Here is a 20,510-nt window from a genome sequence, read left to right on the forward strand (position 1 = left end):
ACGTCCGCTTCATTGTCAATGGCGAGAAATCGCTCCGCTTCGGCATCGGGATCCGCAACACCGGCCTCACGAAGGGATTCCCGGAGCCTTGCTAACGGGATCGTCCAAGGGGTCCTCGTGCAACACGGCAGCGCTGGCATGCGGAAGGATGCCACATGATGCCAGCAGATCACAGTGGTTGTTGGAAACACAGGATCCCACGCCATTCAGAATGTTCTCACAATTGAGAATCCATAGTTTGGGGCTCGTTGTCCTCAGCGCCCTGGATATAGCCCCACACAAGCGCCGCACTTTAATGCCTCCTTGAATGATTCCAGCGTCTGGAGGTTGAACCTTGGCTGTCATGTTCGGCGGAAGACAGAACAGTCTGGCATTGGAAAAACTGTGGCACCCTGGGAGGGTGCCACATTAGTGGTTGCATTCGTTCATTCCCCTGACGCACGACGTGTCTGGGGAAGTACGATACACACTTTGTGCAATGTGGAAAATAAATCATTTCATTTCACACAGATGTTGATCCCTCCAGTCATTCACACAGTACCTCTTCACCAGAAATAAATCTCGTGCTCGGTTCCTCAGATCACGTTGATGAGTACCGAGTGAGGCATTTAACCACTTAATCTTACAAAATAGCTATTTAGCAGAGCGTGGTTTCGATCCACGGACCTCTGGGTTATGGGCCCAGCACGCTTCCACTGCGCCACTCTGCTTTTTTTTTCTTCTTTTCCACCTTTTATTAACAAAACACACAAGTGCACACAACTACAGGTACGTCACACGGTCGCAACGCCGTGGGCCATTACAAAACGTCTAAAGAGGAAACTGAAGACCTTTTGAACTTGTACATACGATTTTACAAGTACGTAAGGGCATCAGACAATGTTTCTAACCAATCTGGCAGCTCTAAACATCGCATAAGGCACAGCTTAAGTTGATATATTCTATCTTAAAGTATTTCATAGGAGGCATTAACGGTTCTTCGTTCCTGTCAGCCATACGAAGTTTCCACAGACAGTACAAGGCTATAAGCATGACAATATCGTACCTGACTGTTTCCCTCGGGTGTAATGGGAGAAACCGTATGGTGTGTGGGTTAAGCCGAAGTCGAGTTTTGAAAACTTTATACTGGAGATCGTCCCAGAAGAACTGGGCTTCTGTGCAGTCTAAGAAAAGGTGATCATGCGTTTCAGGAACTTTGCAGAACCTGCAGTCTGCCGACCAGGGCACGTATATGCCCTTCTGCGCGAGCCATGCCTTGACAGTTAGTGTTGACGTATGAAGTTTGTAAAAGAATGTCTTCATGTTTTGTTTGATTGGCATCCTTTGGACTCGAACCAAAACATCCCTGCCTGGCCAAGTGGGTGGAATATCTCGATAGACAGGCACAGGGAACAATGTATCGATCAAGTGGGCCGCCAGCGTTTTCTTGTTGACAGACAAGAGGTATTCAAGGGCAAACCTGGCTTTCAAAAACAGCATGCACTCAACGACCTCCTTGAAAAAGCCTGTTAGCCACATCGTTCCCTCTGTGAACGTGACGTGTAAATCCGGGATGTAATTATATGTAAGGATGCGTTTTACTCCCTCGAGAACTGGATGCAGCTCCTCACGAATGAACCAGAGTCTCATGACCAGTTGTTTGACAAAGAGGTGCTGTAGGCCGAGGCCTCCATCACGAAGTTTTCGAAAAAGATAGTCGCGACGCATCCTCTCAAATGTAGAGCACCAGATTGTGGTGGCAAAAATCCTGTGACAGGCGTGCACTACTTTGCGCGGGCATTGCAAGACTTCCAAAAGGTAAACCAGTTTAGCAGCTAGAAACACGTTGCATACTGTCGCTCGCTGAAAAATTGAAAGGTCTTTCTTCCTCCAGATGAAAGCGTGTTTCCTTATGTTGTCGAGCCTCTGGGACCACATTCTACTCGGGTTCCTGGTTTCTTGCAACGGGACACCAAGATAACGAGGGTTTTGTTCCTGCCACGGAATTCCGCAAAAAGCTCCAGGTGTTGTCGCCCAGTGGCCGCACCAAACGCCTAAGGACTTATCTTTGTTCACACGCGCTCCAGACGCTTGGCCAAACAAATCAACTTGTTCCATGACATTCACTACGCTAGGTTTGTCCTTGACAAGGAATGCAAGATCATCAGCATATGCGGCCACCGTGATCACAGTACCGGCCAGTTCGAACCCGTGGATATCATTCAGACGGATGACTCGCCGACACAGCGGCTCCAGGTACAACTCAAAGAGCAGTGGTGACAGGGGACAGCCCTGTCGAACCGAGGATCGCAGCATTATCGGTGCGGCAAGAGTGTTGTTCATGATGAGGCTCGTGGCAACTTGCTCGTAACAAAGCTTGATGCGGCCGACAAAGCGAGCTCCCACGTTGACGTATTCCAGCAACGCAAACAAATATGTGTGACATACGCGGTCAAAAGCCTTAGAAAGGTCCAGCTGCAACATGGCCACATGGTCCCCCTCGTACCGACACCAATCCAGAATGGTACGCACCACATGGATATTCGTCAGTATAGTCCTACCCCTTATTCCGCACGTTTGGTGATCACCTATCAATTGAGGTAACACAAGTTGTAGTGGAGCAGCCATAACTTTGGCGTATATTTTGTAATCGACATTGCATAGGGTAACTGGCCTGTAATCTGTAACCTTTGCCGTCGAACCTTCTGCAACTTTTTTAGGAACCAGCACGGTGTGCGATCGCCGGAAACTGCCGGAAAAAATCCCGTTTTCTTCAGCCTCGGCGTATACATCCAGCAAAATAGGCACGAGATAAGCAAAAAACTTCTTGTAGAACTCGGCACATAGACCGTCCGGTCCAGGGGAACGATTTAAGTTCAGTGATGCAATTGCGTCGCTGATTTCTTGTTCTGTGAGCGGCGACGCTAACACTTCTTTATCCGGTTCCCCGAGCTTAGGCATTTCAGAGAGGAAAGCCTGGATACAACCCTGATTGGCAGTGATAGCTGCCGTCCCAAACAAACTTGTGTATGATATTGCACAAAATGGATCTTTATGTCCTCGAGGTCAGTCACCACTTTCCCCTCACTTTCCAAGCACGTGATGAGCCGACCACCCGTGTGCCTACGCTCCTCTGCGATGCTGCTTTTCGTGGGAACTTCACCAGCAAGGAATCGTTTGGTTCTGGACCTAACTCTTGCGCCTTCGTACCTGTTATGGTCGAGGAGTTCTAGACGAAGCTTAATGTCGCTTATCTCCTCTAAATTCGATCCAGGGTTTCCTGCTTCCAACTGCAGTAGAGCTTGGTACGCCTCTTTCAACTTGTTCTCTTCACTTCTGCGCCACTCTGCTTGCTCGTGATTGCTAATGTTGCATTCGTTCACTCCTCTGACGCACGACGTGTCTGGGGAAGTATGATACACACTTTGTGCAATGTGGAAAATAAATCATTTCATTTCACACAGATGCTGATCTCTCCAGTCATTCACACAGTACCTCTTCACCCGAAATAAATCTCGTGCTCGGTTACTCAGATCATGTTGATGAGTACCGAGTGAGGCATTTAACCACTTAATCTTGCAAAATAGCTATTGAGCAGAGCGTGGTTTCGATCCACGGACCTCTGGGTTATGGGCGCAGCACGCTTCCACTGCGCCACTCTGCTTTTTTTTTCTTTTCCACCTTTTATTAACAAAACACACAAGTGCACACAACTACAGGTACGTCACACGGTCGCAACGCCTTGGGCGTGGTTTCGATCCACGGACCTCTGGGTTATGGGCCCAGCACGCCTCCACTGCGCCAAAAATAAATCACTCAAATCATCAAATCATCATCAAATAAATCATTTCATTTCACACAGATGCTGATCTCTCCAGCTAGCTCCTATACTCAAGGCAGTCTTTGATGACATCGCTACCCGAAAGCTGCTGCCACCATCCATGCGTCAATATTACACGGTGCTCATCCCAAAGAAAACACGTAAAGACGCAGAGCCGACAGTGAACGACTATAGGCCAATAAGTCTCCTTTGCACCGATTATAAGATTCTGGCCAAAACCCTGACCTCTCGGTTGGAGGTGTGCATGAGATCGGTTATTGGAGGACATCAAGCATACGGGATCAAAGGAAGAACTATAGGAAGAAATCTACATGCCATGAGGACAGTTTGCGAGGCCGCAGAAGTCCTTCCAACTCAAGTTGGGGTACTCCAGGTAGATCTCCGACAGGCTTTTGATCGAGTGAGCCATCAGTTCCTGTGGGTGGTACTGAACAAGTTGCGCATAGGAGCTTACTTAACCGCATGGATAAAGGTATGCTACAAAGACATCTCCACGAGACTGGTGGTCAATGGCCAGCTAACTCAGCCAATACACATCTATTCATCAGTCAGGCAGGGTTGTCCCCTGTCTCCGCTGCTGTTTTCTGCGTACCTGGAGCCTCTTTGTCAAAGCTTAATCAAGAATGAAGCCATCACAGGACTTCAACTTGAGGCTCAGTCTATCAAATTGCTAGCCTACGCCGATGATGTTGCAGTCATCACAACAACAAAAGAGGGTGTTCGCAAGACGCTAGAGACCATAGAGAAATACTGCAGGCACTCGGGTGCGAAGCTTAACTTCGACAAGTCAATAGGCAGTTGGCTGGGGCCGTGGGACGAAGCGCCAGCCGAGTTCCTGGGCATACAATGGAGCAGGACGGTGGACAAGTACCTCGGTGTCCCCTTTGAGCTGCACAAGCCAACGGATCAGGTGTGGACCTACAAGCTCAACAGACTTCGGGAAGTGCTGTCTCCATGGCATGGGCGCCATCTTTCCCTCTTCAACAAGTCGTACGTGTGCAACGCGTGTCTATACCCTGCAGTACTATACGCAGCACAGTGCACGCGGTACAATAACCGAATGCTCAGCAGGTTCCATAGACTGTGCGCAACCTTCATATGGAGCTCCCCCATGGAAAGGATGCGAAGGACGAACTTATTCTGGAATCTGAAAAGAGGAGGGTTAGGGCTTGTGAACATGGAAATCAAGTTGAGAGTCCAACGATTCCTCTACTTCCGGGATCAGAACGATCCGCTCCTGAGAACTTCCCTTCAAGTACTCAGTGTAGACTACTTGGACAAGTGGACAGTCAGAGTGGGAGGCCATACGAAAGTGAAGAAAGCAAACAGTTTCTACAAGGAAGTCGCAGCTGCCATAACATTCTTTGAGGCCCGATTCTCCTGGGAGTACCTGTGCGCCGTAAAGAAGAAAAAACTCTATTGGGACACGGTGGAGATGTTGCTTCCGGTCCCCTTGTACAGGCAACAGCTCCTATCAACGGACGCTGAGAACGTCTTCAGGCGGGTAAGGAGACTACCTGTGCCAACCGGCTCAAAAGACCTTTTCGTCAGATTTCACTGCGAAGTGCTACAAGTGAAAATGTGGTTGCATCAGAAGGGATTCTTCGTGCCATGGAGCTTGAACTGCGACCTGTGCAGAGCGGAGGAGAGTCTTTTTCATGTGTTCCTGTCCTGCAAAAGGGCCAGGGACTTCTGGGAGGACTTTCAGCTGTACACCAACCTCGATATAAACATAGACTGGATGTCGGTCAAGTTCCTGGTCTTCGAGGGCAGAGAAGAAAACGACACCCCGGCTGCGCTAGTGGTGGCAGGATTAGATGCTCTGTGGCGATACCGGAGGGCTATTGCCGAGTGCGTTCCGAAGGTAAAGACACCTTGGGTTCAATTTCTGGGACAATCCCAAAATTCGCGGTCAACCCCCCCCCCCCCCGCCAGCGCACTCCGTCACTATACTCAGCCGCTATGCGGGAAGCTGCCTTACAGGATGTTAATTCAATGGGAGACAGCGTTTATACCAATTAACAGCAAAACAGAATAAAATTTTTAAGGTGTCATCGCCTAATAGAGAAGAACACCATGTAAAGAACCCCTGGAGACATGAAAGGCACCAGCAGGATATAAGCCTAGTGCACCCTGGCCAAATGCATTTTAATGCATTGCGCCTATGGGGATTCCGTCGATTTTTGCACATCGCCCATGTTTAGACTACGATTTTTCGTCAAAAGCAGTCAAATTCTGCAAATGTCATCGCCTATTTTCGTTCAGTACGTCGTCCAGGCCACATACCAACCACGGCACGATGTGTGAGTGTTAATCCTGATGCACCCAGGGCCCTCAAAGTTGCGACTCAGACAGGGTTCCCCTCCTAGGCGCTCGACGAACTAAGTCCCAGTATTATCGTAATACGCATGCGCTGAGACTGTACGGCCGGTCTGAAGGATTCGAAACGAGAACTGTCATTTTTTCCAGAACTCGAAGTGGCTGACAGAACAGACAACTTTATTTTCAGTGAGTAATATACAAATGATACCGTCTTGTATTTTATATCGCTTTTATATTAAACTATACAACTTGATAAAACTGTCCATTTCGAGTGCCGTTTTGGAAGTGATTTTGTCAAACGCGACCTTTCAGGGTGCAACAGGAGAACAAGGTACGGGGCTCAAACCCCGTGATCGTACTTTCACATATACATACACGTATACATTACATTATATAATCAGCTTAGGATGATGAAATTCGCCATTTGGCCGTTTTGGAAGCGATTTTGTCAAACGCGACCTCTCAGGGAGCAACAGGGGAAGATACGGGGTTCAAACCCCGTGATCTTACTTTCACATATACATATTACGAAATTAGCTTAGGACATCTTTAGTATTATTTTTATATCAAATGATATTAAGTCTCAAAGTTGACGAAATTGGCCACTTGGCCATTTCGAGTGCCGTTTAGGAAGCGATTTTGTCAAACGCGACCTCTCAGGGTGCAACAGGGGAACAAGATACGGGGTTCAAACCCCGTGATCTTACTTTCACATATACATATTACAAAATTAGCTTAGGACATCTCTAATATTATTTTTATATCAAATAATACTAAGCCCCGAAGTTGACGAAATTCGCCACTTGGCCATTTGGAGTGCCGTTTTGGAAGCGATTTTGTCAAACGCGACCTCTCAGGGTGCAACAGGGGAACAAGATACGGGGTTCAAACCCCGTGATCTTACTTTCACATATACATATTACAAAATTAGCTTAGGACATCTCTAATATTATTTTTATATCAAATAATACTAAGCCCCGAAGTTGACGAAATTCGCCACTTGGCCATTTGGAGTGCCGTTTTGGAAGCGATTTTGTCAAACCCGACTTCTCAGGGTGCAACAGGGGAAGAAGATACGGGGTTCAAACCCCGTGATCTTACTTTCACATATACATATTACGAAATTAGCTTAGGACATCTTTAGTATTATTTTTATATCAAATGATATTAAGTCTCAAAGTTGACGAAATTGGCCACTTGGCCATTTCGAGTGCCGTTTAGGAAGCGATTTTGTCAAACGCGACCTCTCAGGGTGCAACAGGGGAACAAGATACCGGGTTCAAACCCCGTGATCTTACTTTCACATATACATATTACAAAATTAGCTTAGGACATCTCTAATATTATTTTTATATCAAATAATACTAAGCTCCGAAGTTGACGAAATTCGCCACTTGGCCATTTCGAGTGCCGTTTTGGAAGCGATTTTGTCAAACCCGACCTCTCAGGGTGCAACAGGGGAACAAGATACGGGGTTCAAACCCCGTGATCTTATGTTCACATATACATACTACAAAATCAGCTTAGGACATATTTAATATTATTTTTATGTCAAATGATATTAAGCCCCGAAGTTGATGAAATTGGCCATTTGGCCATTTCGAGTGCCGGTTTGGAAGCCATTTTGTCAAACCCGACCTCTCAGGGTGCAACAGAGGAAGAAGATACGGGGTTCAAACCCCGTGATCTTATGTTCACATATACATACTACAAAATCAGCTTAGGACATATTTAATATTATTTTTATGTCAAATGATATTAAGCCCCGAAGTTGATGAAATTGGCCACTTGGCCATTTCGAGTGCCGGTTTGGAAGCCATTTTGTCAAACCCGACCTCTCAGGGTGCAACAGAGGAAGAAGATACGGGGTTCAAACCCCGTGATCTTATGTTCACATATACATACTACAAAATCAGCTTAGGACATATTTAATATTATTTTTATGTCAAATGATATTAAGCCCCGAAGTTGATGAAATTGGCCATTTGGCCATTTCGAGTGCCGTTTTGGAAGCGATTTTGTCAAACCCGACCTCTCAGGGTGCAACAGGGGAACAAGATACGGGGTTCAAACCCCGTGATCTTATGTTCACATATACATACTACAAAATCAGCTTAGGACATATTTAATATTATTTTTATGTCAAATGATATTAAGTCTCAAAGTTGACGAAATTGGCCACTTGGCCATTTCGAGTGCCGTTTAGGAAGCGATTTTGTCAAACGCGACCTCTCAGGGTGCAACAGGGGAACAAGATACGGCGTTCGAACCCCGTGATCTTACTTTCACATATACATATTACAAAATTAGCTTAGGACATCTCTAATATTATTTTTATATCAAATAATACTAAGCTCCGAAGTTGACGAAATTCGCCACTTGGCCATTTCGAGTGCCGTTTTGGAAGCGATTTTGTCAAACCCGACCTCTCAGGGTGCAACAGGGGAACAAGATACGGGGTTCAAACCCCGTGATCTTATGTTCACATATACATACTGCAAAATCAGATTAGGACATATTTAATATTCTTTTTATGTCAAATGATATTAAGCCCCGAAGTTGATGAAATTGGCCAGTTGGCCATTTCGAGTGCCGGTTTGGAAGCCATTTTGTCAAACCCGACCTCTCAGTACCGACCCCGTATCTTGTTCCCCTGTTGCACCAACAGGGGAACAAGATACGGGGTTCAAACCCCGTGATCTTACTTTCACATATACATATTACAAAATTAGCTTAGGACATCTCTAATATTATTTTTATATCAAATAATACTAAGCCCCGAAGTTGACGAAATTCGCTACTGGGCCATTTCGAGTGCCGTTTTGGAAGCGATTTTGTCAAACGCGACCTCTCAGGGTGCAACAGGGGAACAAGGTACGGGGTTCAAACACTGTGATCTTCCTCTCCCATATACATATTACAAAATTAGCTTAGGACATCTTTAATATTATTGTTATACCGAATGATATTAAGTCCCGAAGTTGATGAAATTGGCCAATGGCAATTTCGAGCGCCGGTTTGGAAGCGATTTTGTCAAACTCGACCTGTCATGGTGCAACAGGAGAACAAGGTACGTGGTTCAAACTCCATGATCTTAGTTTCAGATATACACATTAGAAAATCAACTTTGGACATCTTTAATATTATTGTTATATAAAAATATATTAAGCCCTGAAGTTGATGAAATAGGCCATTTGGCCATTTCGAGTGCCATTTTGGAAGCGATTTTTAAAACGCGCCCTCTCAGGGTGCAACAGGGGAACAAGATACGGGGTTCAAACCCCGTGATCTTACTTTCTCATATACATACTACAAAATCAGCTTAGGAAGCTTTTTGCTTAGGGAGTGTCGTTTCGGAAGCAGTTTCTTCAAACGCGACTTCTCCATGTACGGCCTGGCACCAGGATTAAAGGGGCTTCGCACGTTTTAAAGAGCTCGATCTGCTGCCGAGCGTTGCGGTATCCTCTGTTACAATCCCAGTACAACCCGTTCGTAGTATCTTTTTGGCACAATGATACAAGTCATTTGAGTCATTGCAAAGGGCCCTGCTGCCGCCTTTTCCAAATTTTGCGGTGGTTTCCGATGCAATCACAGGAGAGGGGCATAACATAAGCCGTCGTGTCTTTATAGGTGTGTAAAATGTCGGCCACCATGATTAAAGGGGTTTTTGTCCGTTTTAAAGGGCTCTGCTGTAGCCTTTTATGGAGTTTGCGGCCGCATCCGTTATAATTCCAGTAGAACGGCAATAGCATGCATAACCCGTTGCGTATACTTATATGACTTTGGAACTATGATACAAGGGGTATCGACCGTTTTAAAGGGCTCTGCTGCCGCATTTTCTGTATTTTGCGGTAGTCTCTGTTACAATCCCAGTAGAACGGCATTGCACAAGCCATTGATGACATGTCATCGGCAGCATGATACAAGAAGTCTCGCCCGTTCTGAAGGGCTATGCTGCATCCTTTTCCCGATATTTGCGGTCGCCTGTGTTATGATCTCGGTAGAATGACATAGTATAAGTTGTTGATAATATGACTGTGACAGCATGACACAAGGGGTTTTGCTCGTTTAAGAGGGCTCTGCTGCCACGTTTGCCGAATTTGGCGATCTCCTGTGTTATAACTCCAGCAGAATAGGATTGCACCCAAGACACTGGTAACTTTCTTTCTTTCGCTCCATGATACAGGGAGTTTCGCCCGTTTTATAAGGCCTTGCTGCTGCCGTATCCAAATTATGCGGTCTTCTCTTGCGCAATTCCGGTAGAAAGGCACAGCGTAAGCCGTCATTAATATGCCTCTGGTACCATGATACAAGGGGTTTCGTACGTTTTAAAGGACCCTGTTGCTGCCTTTTCCGCATGTGGTCGCTTCTGTTGCGATCCCTGTAGAAGAGCATCATAAGCCGTTGATAATATCTGTTTGGAACCATGATTAAAGAGGTTTTGCCCGTTCTAAAGGGCTCTGCTGTGGTCTTTTACGGATTTTGCGGTCGCCTCCGTTACAATCCCAGTGGGAAGGGCAATAGCATAAGCCGTCTCGAATATGCCTTTGACATCATGATACAAAGGGTTTTGCCCGTTTTAGAGGGCTCTGCCGGCGCCTCTTCCAAATTTTGCGGTCACCACTGTCAAAATCCCAGTACAAGGGCCTAGTATAAGTCGTTGATAATGGCTTCGGTATGCAGAATACACCAGTGACTCTTTGTGGTGTATTCCATGGGTGCCCCTGCCATCATCGGGGTTGCAGAAAGGTTACTTTTTACTTTTCTCAAAGAAGTTGGCAAGTGATGCAATGTTTCAGAAGGATACTGTGGTGGTGGTGGTGATGGTGAAAGGGCTTGCCGTTGTCGGCCTCACGTATATGGGCAACGTCACGACTGACGCCCTGGGGAAATGTGCGTCCTGGGCAGACTTCTAGGGTCACTGTGGGTCATTTCTTGCAGGTCGAGGTGTAAGCATACCATGGACTTGTTTATGCGTGCTGTACTTCGAGAAAAATTGGTTGATTACCATGAACAGTGAAATTCAAACGGCTCCGTAACGGATATGTTCTCAAGCGGTGAACCACCCTAGGCCATAGTCATGTTGTTGTTGTAACGGATATGTATTTTCATCTATGATGTCTTTTCCTCAGACTTTAGCACCAGTGCTCGTAGGTGTATGTTGCCGTGTAAATGTTCGGACTGCCGGCGATTTGCTGTGCAAGTTCACTTTTGTGCCCCGTATCTTAACACGTTTTTTTTCCTTGCCGTCGCGGCTCTCTCACGCTGAATTCAAACGGAAGGTATCAGCCTTTGGTCCGTTGCGCAACTCGTATCAGCAGCGAAGAGGAACGACAATTTCTTCTTTGTCATTGTTGTTGCGGCTGGCACTATCATCAATGCGCATAGAAGCCAAGATGCGGTACCCGGCGTGATAAGATGTCTGCGTGATTTCGAGTGGAGAGAACCATAGGGTGGTATATCTATATGGATACATATCTATGTGTATATGCATTGGTGGCCAAGGTGTATCGGGAAATCTCATGAATTACAGGGGAGTGGTTGGAAAAATTCAGGGGGAGTGTACACCTCCCTGGGGGGTGGGGGTAATCACCCTGGAAAGGACCGCAATTATAGCAAAGTACCTTAGCGTAAACAGCTGAGCGGTATAGTTATTAGGCATTCGCATATACAATTCGTCAATGAGAAACTTCACTTGACACACCAGCAGACACAAATGAGCTTCTTTTCCAAATTAGACATTGAAAATTTGAAAGGCGTTGCAAGTTCTTCGTACATAGTTCTTCACGAACGATTATCCCAACGTCCAGGAGCACTGAAATTGTCGGTTTACACACTGTATTGCTGATTTTGCTTGCATTTTCAACATGAAAAAGAAAAAGGAAATCAGGGAAAGAGAAATAATTAAAAATATTCGCACAATGACCCTCGAACATAACTACTCTATCTATTTCTTTTTCTTTCTTTTTTTTCACTGCGCCTCTCTGTGCTCAGTATACAGTTTTTCGCGCATGATATCCGGAGAGGCTGCTGCTATGCTGTAAGCCCACAAACTTAGTGTAATAATTAAGATGATGTCATTCTCTGCACTTGTCTCCACTATAACTTCTCAATTATCATATTACTTACAGTGTAGCTTATCAAAATGCACGTTCAGACCAGATCGCTAATCGCTATAACTACTAGCTGAGGTTCATGAGTCACAAGAACTGCTCGAATGTGAATGTCCTTCCTAACGTCGACAGGAGCAACACTACATCGAGCAAGGGTAAAAAGAATGCCTGAAAACCTGGTTTCATTCCCACTTACTTCTTCATCATTGGTGTGCGTGTGTGTGTGTGGGGGGGGGGGGCAGCTTTATTCTATTTAGTGGTCAAGAGCCCTCGGGACACAGAACAGCTGACTGCAAGCCATGCACATGCGGCCCGCGTGTGTGAGAGCCCTGATTGCCCTGATCTAAGCATTACTTCATCTTGAGCGAGAAATAAATAATGTACTCGACGGCGCGTAGCACTTATTTAGCGTTATCTCCAAATCTGGTATTTAGTTCTGCTCCAAAATATCTGGTCCAAAGAAGTCGCGTTTGATCAAACTATTGCCACTCGCATCGCCACAGCACTCGCAGACGCCAAACTGTCCGTATCTTCCATTTCATTTAGTAATAATTCTGGATATAAACGTGATATCGAAGATGTCATCACTTAATTACGTAGTCTGTGTATCCATGCTTAATAGCTATGAGTCCGCGGCCCATACCTGATTCCCTTGCCAGAGCCCGCGAAGTAGCGTTTGGTCAAATCATTCATTTTCAAGCGACCAAAGAACAAACAGGAGACAAGATCAGACACAAGTCGCTGTGTTGTTGTTTCGTGTTTGTTCTTTGGTCGCTTGTGGGTTTACACCAACCAGCCCAATCTATATACTTCAGACATTTTGCGAAATCGTCGCCCAAGAGGCACTCATTGGCACCAATTTGTCAGTTTCCTCTATTTTAGGTCGTAATAACTCTTGATACCAATTTGATACTGATGGTATCATCATCAAATTACGTAGTCTGTGTATCGTCTGCGGACCGTAGCTGCTGTCCTTGCTGCACTCTTAGAACTCGCATTTAGTGAATGTGTCGTCCAGAAGGCTATCACAGGCGCCAACCTGCCAATTTCATCCGGCAATCTCCCGATATCTGGAAAGTCTCATGCTCGTGTTATACATCAGTTATACATCACGTCTTATTCTTTATCTTATGCGAATGCTCCCGGGCGTGTTATCAGTGTTGTTATCAGGTCGGGGCGCGAAAAGGGAATTGTTCGCCTCAGATATGTCCTCCTCTCCCTGCCCAGATCTGTTCCTCCTCACGTACTCACGCACCACCCTGTAAACTTAGCTTCCTTGCGTAGTCCTCTGCTATCAGGTCAAGCCGGGTTTCAGAGGGGGTGTCCCTTAATGCTGCTCTTGACCCTCGAATGGATCGAAGCAACTGTGAAAGCAACAGAAGATAATGCATTGTGCGACTCGTTGAGGGTGCTCTTGCAAAACATCAAGACAGAGAAAAGGGGGTGCCCGAGAAATAGAGGGGCGTAGCCTGGTAAGCCTACAGAAGGGAGCCGGAGCTCGTTTTGGAGAAGGGGACGAGAAGCAACCTGAACGCATGGGCATGCGTAACGAATTCTCAGGTCGTGAAGTGGGGAAGAGCGGACTGGTTTCAAATATGCGCCTGCTAAAGACCACCCAAGCAAGACCCATGACAGGAAGAAGCCACCACTGAAGCAAAAGGCAAAGGCGCCTTTTGTGGTTTTAGCTGTATTTTAACACCTGAATAATAATAAAAAAAATAAAAATAAACAAGATGCTGATCTCTCCAGTGATTCACACAGTACCTCTTCACCCGAAATAAATCTCGTGCTCGGTTACTCAGATCATGTTGATGAGTACCGAGTGAGGGATTTAACCACTTAATCTTACAAAATAGCTATTTAGCAGAGCGTGGTTTCGATCCACGGACCTCTGGGTTATGGGCCCAGCACGCTTCCACTGCGCCACTCTCTTTTTTTTTTTTCTTTTCCACCTTTATTTTTCAGAGCTTACTACTCTGAGTCACGTCGACTCAATACCTCACAATACCATACACAATACGCCAAAATCACAGAGAGAGAATACGGTGTTTCTCCTCTATACTGGACACGTTAATAACACAATTTCTACAAAACATTCAGCATTTCGCAGACTGTATCTAACCACTCAGGCACTTCTAAGAGCTGAGTACAAGCTAACTTTACCTGCAGTAGTTCGGCTTTGAAATATTTCATAGGAGGACACAAGGGCTCTTCGTTCCTATCGGCCATACGAAGCTTCCACAAACAGTACATGGCAACAAGAAGAACGATATCGTATCTCACATTTTCACCGGGGCGTAATGGGAGGAAGCGGATAGTGTGAGGATTAAGCGAAAGACGGCGCTTAAGGACTTTGAACTGTAAGTCATCCCAAAAGAATAAAGCTTCTGTGCAGTCCAGAAAAAGGTGATCGACAGTCTCGGGCATATTGCAAAATCTACAATTCAGGGACCAGGGAACATAGAATCCCTTCTGTTGAAGCCAAGCTTTCACGGGCAGTGTGGACGTGTGTAATTTAAAGAAAAATGACTTCATGTTGGGCTTGACCGGCATCTTCCCGACTCTGCACAATACATCCGTGCCATGCCATCCGGAGGGGATTTGACGGTAGATGGGCACGGGAAAGAGTACATCGAGAAGATGAGCTACGAACGTTTTCTTGGCGACAGAAAAGAGGTACTCTAAGCTGAATCTAGCCTTCAAGAAGTTTAGGCTCTCGACAACCTCTTTGTAGAAACCGCTTAAGCGTAGACTTTCTTCGTGAAACCCAACATATATATCGGGAACGTAGTTGTACGCAAGGGCCCGCTTGATGGTTTCCAGAATCGGGTGTGAACTCTGCCTATAAAAAAACAGTCTCATGACGAGTTGCTTGATGTAGAGATGCTGTAAGCCTAGTCCGCCGTCCTTGACTTTCTTGAACAGGTTTTGTCTTCGCATCCTTTCGAACGTTGAACACCATATTGTGGTGGCAAATATGCGATGACAACGATGCGCCACTCTGCTTGCTTGTTATTGCTAATGTTGCATTCGTTCACTCCTTTGACGCACGACGTGTCTGGGGAAGTATGATACACACTTTGTGCAATGTGGAAAATAAATCATTTCATTTGACACAGATGCTGATCTCTCCAGTCCTTCACACAGTACCTCCTCACCAGAAATAAATCTCGTGCTCGGTTACTAAGATCATGTTGATGAGTACCGAGTGAGACATTTAACCACTTAATCTTACAAAATAGCTATTTAGCAGAGCGTGGTTTCGATCCACGGACCTCTGGGTTATGGGCCCAGCACACTTCCACTGCGCCACTCTGCTTGCTTGTGGTTGCAAATGTTGCATTCGTTCACTCCCCTGACGCACGACGTGTCAGGGGAAGTATGATACACACTTTGTGCAATGTGGAAAATAAATCATTTCATTTGACACAGATGCTGATCTCTCCAGTCATTCACACAGTACCTCTTCACCAGAAATAAATCTCGTGCTCGGTTACTAAGATCATGTTGATGAGTACCGAGTGAGACATTTAACCACTTAATCTTACAAAATAGCTATTTAGCAGAGCGTGGTTTCGATCCACGGACCTCTGGGTTATGGGCCCAGCACGCTTCCACTGCTTGCTTGTGATTGCTAATGTTGCATTCGTTCACTCCTGTGACGCACCACGTGTCTGGGGAAGTATGATACACACTTTGTGCAATGTGGAAAATAAATCATTTCATTTGACACAGATGCTGATCTCTCCAGTCATTCACACAGTACCTCTTCACCAGAAATAAATCTCGTGCTCGGTTACTCAGATCATGTTGATGAGTACCGAGTGAGACATTTAACCACTTAATCTTACAAAATAGCTATTTAGCAGAGCGTGGTTTCGATCCACGGACCTCTGGGTTATGGGCCCAGCACGCTTCCACTGCTTGCTTGTGATTGCTAATGTTGCATTCGTTCACTCCTGTGACGCACCACGTGTCTGGGGAAGTATGATACACACTTTGTGCAATGTGGAAAATAAATCATTTCATTTGACACAGATGCTGATCTCTCCAGTCATTCACACAGTACCTCTTCACCAGAAATAAATCTCGTGCTCGGTTACTCAGATCATGTTGATGAGTACCGAGTGAGACATTTAACCACTTAATCTTACAAAATAGCTATTTAGCAGAGCGTGGTTTCGATCCACGGACCTCTGGGTTATGGGCCCAGCACGCTTCCACTGCTTGCTTGTGATTGCTAATGTTGCATTCGTTCACTCCTCTGACGCACCACGTGTCTGGGGAAGTATGATACACACTTTGTGCAATGTGGAAAATAAATCATTTCATTTGACACAGATGCTGATCTCTCCAGTCATTCACACAGTACCTCTTCACCAGAAATAAATCTCGTGCTCGGTTACTCAGATCATGTTGATGAGTACCGAGTGAGACATTTAACCACTTAATCTTACAAAATAGCTATTTAGCAGAGCGTGGTTTCGATCCACGGACCTCTGGGTTATGGGCCCAGCACGCTTCCACTGCTTGCTTGTGATTGCTAATGTTGCATTCGTTCACTCCTCTGACGCACCACGTGTCTGGGGAAGTATGATACACACTTTGTGCAATGTGGAAAATAAATCATTTCATTTGACACAGATGCTGATCTCTCCAGTCATTCACACAGTACCTCTTCACCAGAAATAAATCTCGTGCTCGGTTACTCAGATCATGTTGATGAGTACCGAGTGAGACATTTAACCACTTAATCTTACAAAATAGCTATTTAGCAGAGCGTGGTTTCGATCCACGGACCTCTGGGTTATGGGCCCAGCACGCTTCCACTGCTTGCTTGTGATTGCTAATGTTGCATTCGTTCACTCCTCTGACGCACCACGTGTCTGGGGAAGTATGATACACACTTTGTGCAATGTGGAAAATAAATCATTTCATTTGACACAGATGCTGATCTCTCCAGTCATTCACACAGTACCTCTTCACCAGAAATAAATCTCGTGCTCGGTTACTCAGATCATGTTGATGAGTACCGAGTGAGACATTTAACCACTTAATCTTACAAAATAGCTATTTAGCAGAGCGTGGTTTCGATCCACGGACCTCTGGGTTATGGGCCCAGCACGCTTCCACTGCTTGCTTGTGATTGCTAATGTTGCATTCGTTCACTCCTGTGACGCACCACGTGTCTGGGGAAGTATGATACACACTTTGTGCAATGTGGAAAATAAATCATTTCATTTGACACAGATGCTGATCTCTCCAGTCATTCACACAGTACCTCTTCACCAGAAATAAATCTCGTGCTCGGTTACTCAGATCATGTTGATGAGTACCGAGTGAGGCATTTAACGACTTAATCTTACAAAATAGCTATTTAGCAGAGCGTGGTTTCGATCCACGGACCTCTGGGTTATGGGCCCAGCACGCTTCCACTGCTTGCTTGTGATTGCTAATGTTGCATTCGTTCACTCCTCTGACGCACCACGTGTCTGGGGAAGTATGATACACACTTTGTGCAATGTGGAAAATAAATCATTTCATTTGACACAGATGCTGATCTCTCCAGTCATTCACACAGTACCTCTTCACCAGAAATAAATCTCGTGCTCGGTTACTCAGATCATGTTGATGAGTACCGAGTGAGGCATTTAACGACTTAATCTTACAAAATAGCTATTTAGCAGAGCGTGGTTTCGATCCACGGACCTCTGGGTTATGGGCCCAGCACGCTTCCACTGCGCCACTCTGCTTGCTTGTGATTGCTAATGTTGCATTCGTTCACTCCTGTGACGCACCACGTGTCTGGGGAAGTATGATACACACTTTGTGCAATGTGGAAAATAAATCATTTCATTTGACACAGATGCTGATCTCTCCAGTCATTCACACAGTACCTCTTCACCAGAAATAAATCTCGTGCTCGGTTACTCAGATCATGTTGATGAGTACCGAGTGAGACATTTAACCACTTAATCTTACAAAATAGCTATTTAGCAGAGCGTGGTTTCGATCCACGGACCTCTGGGTTATGGGCCCAGCACGCTTCCACTGCTTGCTTGTGATTGCTAATGTTGCATTCGTTCACTCCTCTGACGCACCACGTGTCTGGGGAAGTATGATACACACTTTGTGCAATGTGGAAAATAAATCATTTCATTTGACACAGATGCTGATCTCTCCAGTCATTCACACAGTACCTCTTCACCAGAAATAAATCTCGTGCTCGGTTACTCAGATCATGTTGATGAGTACCGAGTGAGGCATTTAACGACTTAATCTTACAAAATAGCTATTTAGCAGAGCGTGGTTTCGATCCACGGACCTCTGGGTTATGGGCCCAGCACGCTTCCACTGCGCCACTCTGCTTGCTTGTGATTGCTAATGTTGCATTCGTTCACTCCTCTGACGCACGACGTGTCTGGGGAAGTATGATACACACTTTGTGCAATGTGGAAAATAAATCATTTCATTTGACACAGATGCTGATCTCTCCAGTCATTCACACAGTACCTCTTCACCAGAAATAAATCTCGTGCTCGGTTACTCAGATCATGTTGATGAGTACCGAGTGAGGCATTTAACGACTTAATCTTACAAAATAGCTATTTAGCAGAGCGTGGTTTCGATCCACGGACCTCTGGGTTATGGGCCCAGCACGCTTCCACTGCGCCACTCTGCTTGCTTGTGATTGCTAATGTTGCATTCGTTCACTCCTCTGACGCACGACGTGTCTGGGGAAGTATGATACACACTTTGTGCAATGTGGAAAATAAATCATTTCATTTGACACAGATGCTGATCTCTCCAGTCATTCACACAGTACCTCTTCACCAGAAATAAATCTCGTGCTCGGTTACTCAGATCATGTTGATGAGTACCGAGTGAGGCATTTAACCACTTAATCTTACAAAATAGCTATTTAGCAGAGCGTGGTTTCGATCCACGGACCTCCTGGGTTATGGGCCCAGCACGCTTCCACTGCGGTGACCGATTATCGGCCTATCACACTCTGTAATGTGGACTATAAGGTGTATGCCAAAGTACTTGCTGCCAGGCTCCAGCTTGTGGTGACACAACCTGTTGGCGATCATCAGACATGCGCAATCAGGAACAGGACCATACAAACAAACATCCATGTTGTCCGCTCAGTTCTAGACTGGTGTGGACTTGAAGGAAGTCGTGTAGCCCTGCTGCAAGTGGACCTCTCTAAGGCTTTTGATCGGGTGTGTCACGATTATTTGTTTTCGCTCTTGCATTACGTCAACATGGGAGACAAGTTCGTAAGCCGAATCAAGTTGTGCTATGAACAGGTTGCAACGAGCCTGGTAATTAACGGCACTCTTACCGCGCCAGTGCCCCTTCGAGCTTCAGTACGACAAGGCTGTCCCATGTCGTCCCTACTATTTGATCTATACCTTGAGCCGTTATGCCAGCGTATCATCTCTCGTGATGACATACGTGGTTTCGAGCTTCGCGATGCTGTGGTGAAGGTCGTGGCGTACGCGGATGACCTTGCGTTTCTCGTGACAGACAAGCCAAGTGTCGTCAAAGTTATTCACGAACTTCATGTGTTTGGTCAAGTCTCTGGGGCACGTCTAAACAAGGACAAATCTCTGGGGATATGGTGCGGTCAATGGGGAACAGCCCCGGAATTCTTTTGTGGCGTTCAGTGGCAAACCCGTGGTCCTTGCTACCTTGGGGTCCCGTTAGATATAAGTTGTAACACGACCTCCTTGTGGTCGGAGCGATTACAAAACATTAGGACACGTGCTTCGACCTGGAAAAAACAAGATATCTCAATGTTTCAACGAGCTTCTGTGTGCAATGTTTTTCTGGCCGCTAAGCTGATTTACCTCTTGCAAGTTCTGCAATGCTCCCGCAAAATTATACATCGTTGTCATCGCATATTTGCCACCACAATATGGTGTTCAACGTTCGAAAGGATGCGAAGACAAAACCTGTTCAAGAAAGTCAAGGACGGCGGACTAGGCTTACAGCATCTCTACATCAAGCAACTCGTCGTGAGACTGTTTTTTTATAGGCAGAGTTCACACCCGATTCTGGAAACCATCAAGCGGGCCCTTGCGTACAACTACATTCCCGATATATATGTTGGGTTTCACGAAGAAAGTCTACGCTTAAGCGGGTTCTACAAAGAGGTTGTCGAGAGCCTAAACTTCTTGAAGGCTAGATTCAGCTTAGAGTACCTCTTTTCTGTCGCCAAGAAAACGTTGGTAGCTCATCTTCTCGAT

The 20,510-nt window shown here is 45.8% G+C and overlaps 5 non-coding genes across 5 annotated transcripts; all 5 read right to left on the minus strand.

Moving 5' to 3' along the window:
- Positions 1–638: 638 nt before the first annotated feature.
- Trnam-cau (transfer RNA methionine (anticodon CAU)) lies at positions 639–710 on the minus strand. Its single transcript has one exon. It is a non-coding gene; the product is annotated as a tRNA-Met (tRNA).
- A 14,792-nt stretch (positions 711–15,502) lies between these two features.
- Trnam-cau (transfer RNA methionine (anticodon CAU)) lies at positions 15,503–15,574 on the minus strand. The gene has a single exon. It is a non-coding gene; the product is annotated as a tRNA-Met (tRNA).
- A 2,362-nt stretch (positions 15,575–17,936) lies between these two features.
- On the minus strand, positions 17,937–18,008 carry Trnam-cau (transfer RNA methionine (anticodon CAU)). Its single transcript has one exon. It is a non-coding gene; the product is annotated as a tRNA-Met (tRNA).
- Positions 18,009–18,552: 544 nt separating this feature from the next.
- Positions 18,553–18,624, minus strand: Trnam-cau (transfer RNA methionine (anticodon CAU)). The gene has a single exon. It is a non-coding gene; the product is annotated as a tRNA-Met (tRNA).
- Positions 18,625–18,865: 241 nt separating this feature from the next.
- Positions 18,866–18,937, minus strand: Trnam-cau (transfer RNA methionine (anticodon CAU)). The gene has a single exon. It is a non-coding gene; the product is annotated as a tRNA-Met (tRNA).
- Positions 18,938–20,510: the final 1,573 nt, after the last annotated feature.

Source organism: Ornithodoros turicata, chromosome 8, assembly GCF_037126465.1.
Source record: "Ornithodoros turicata isolate Travis chromosome 8, ASM3712646v1, whole genome shotgun sequence".
Classification (NCBI taxonomy): domain Eukaryota; kingdom Metazoa; phylum Arthropoda; class Arachnida; order Ixodida; family Argasidae; genus Ornithodoros; species Ornithodoros turicata.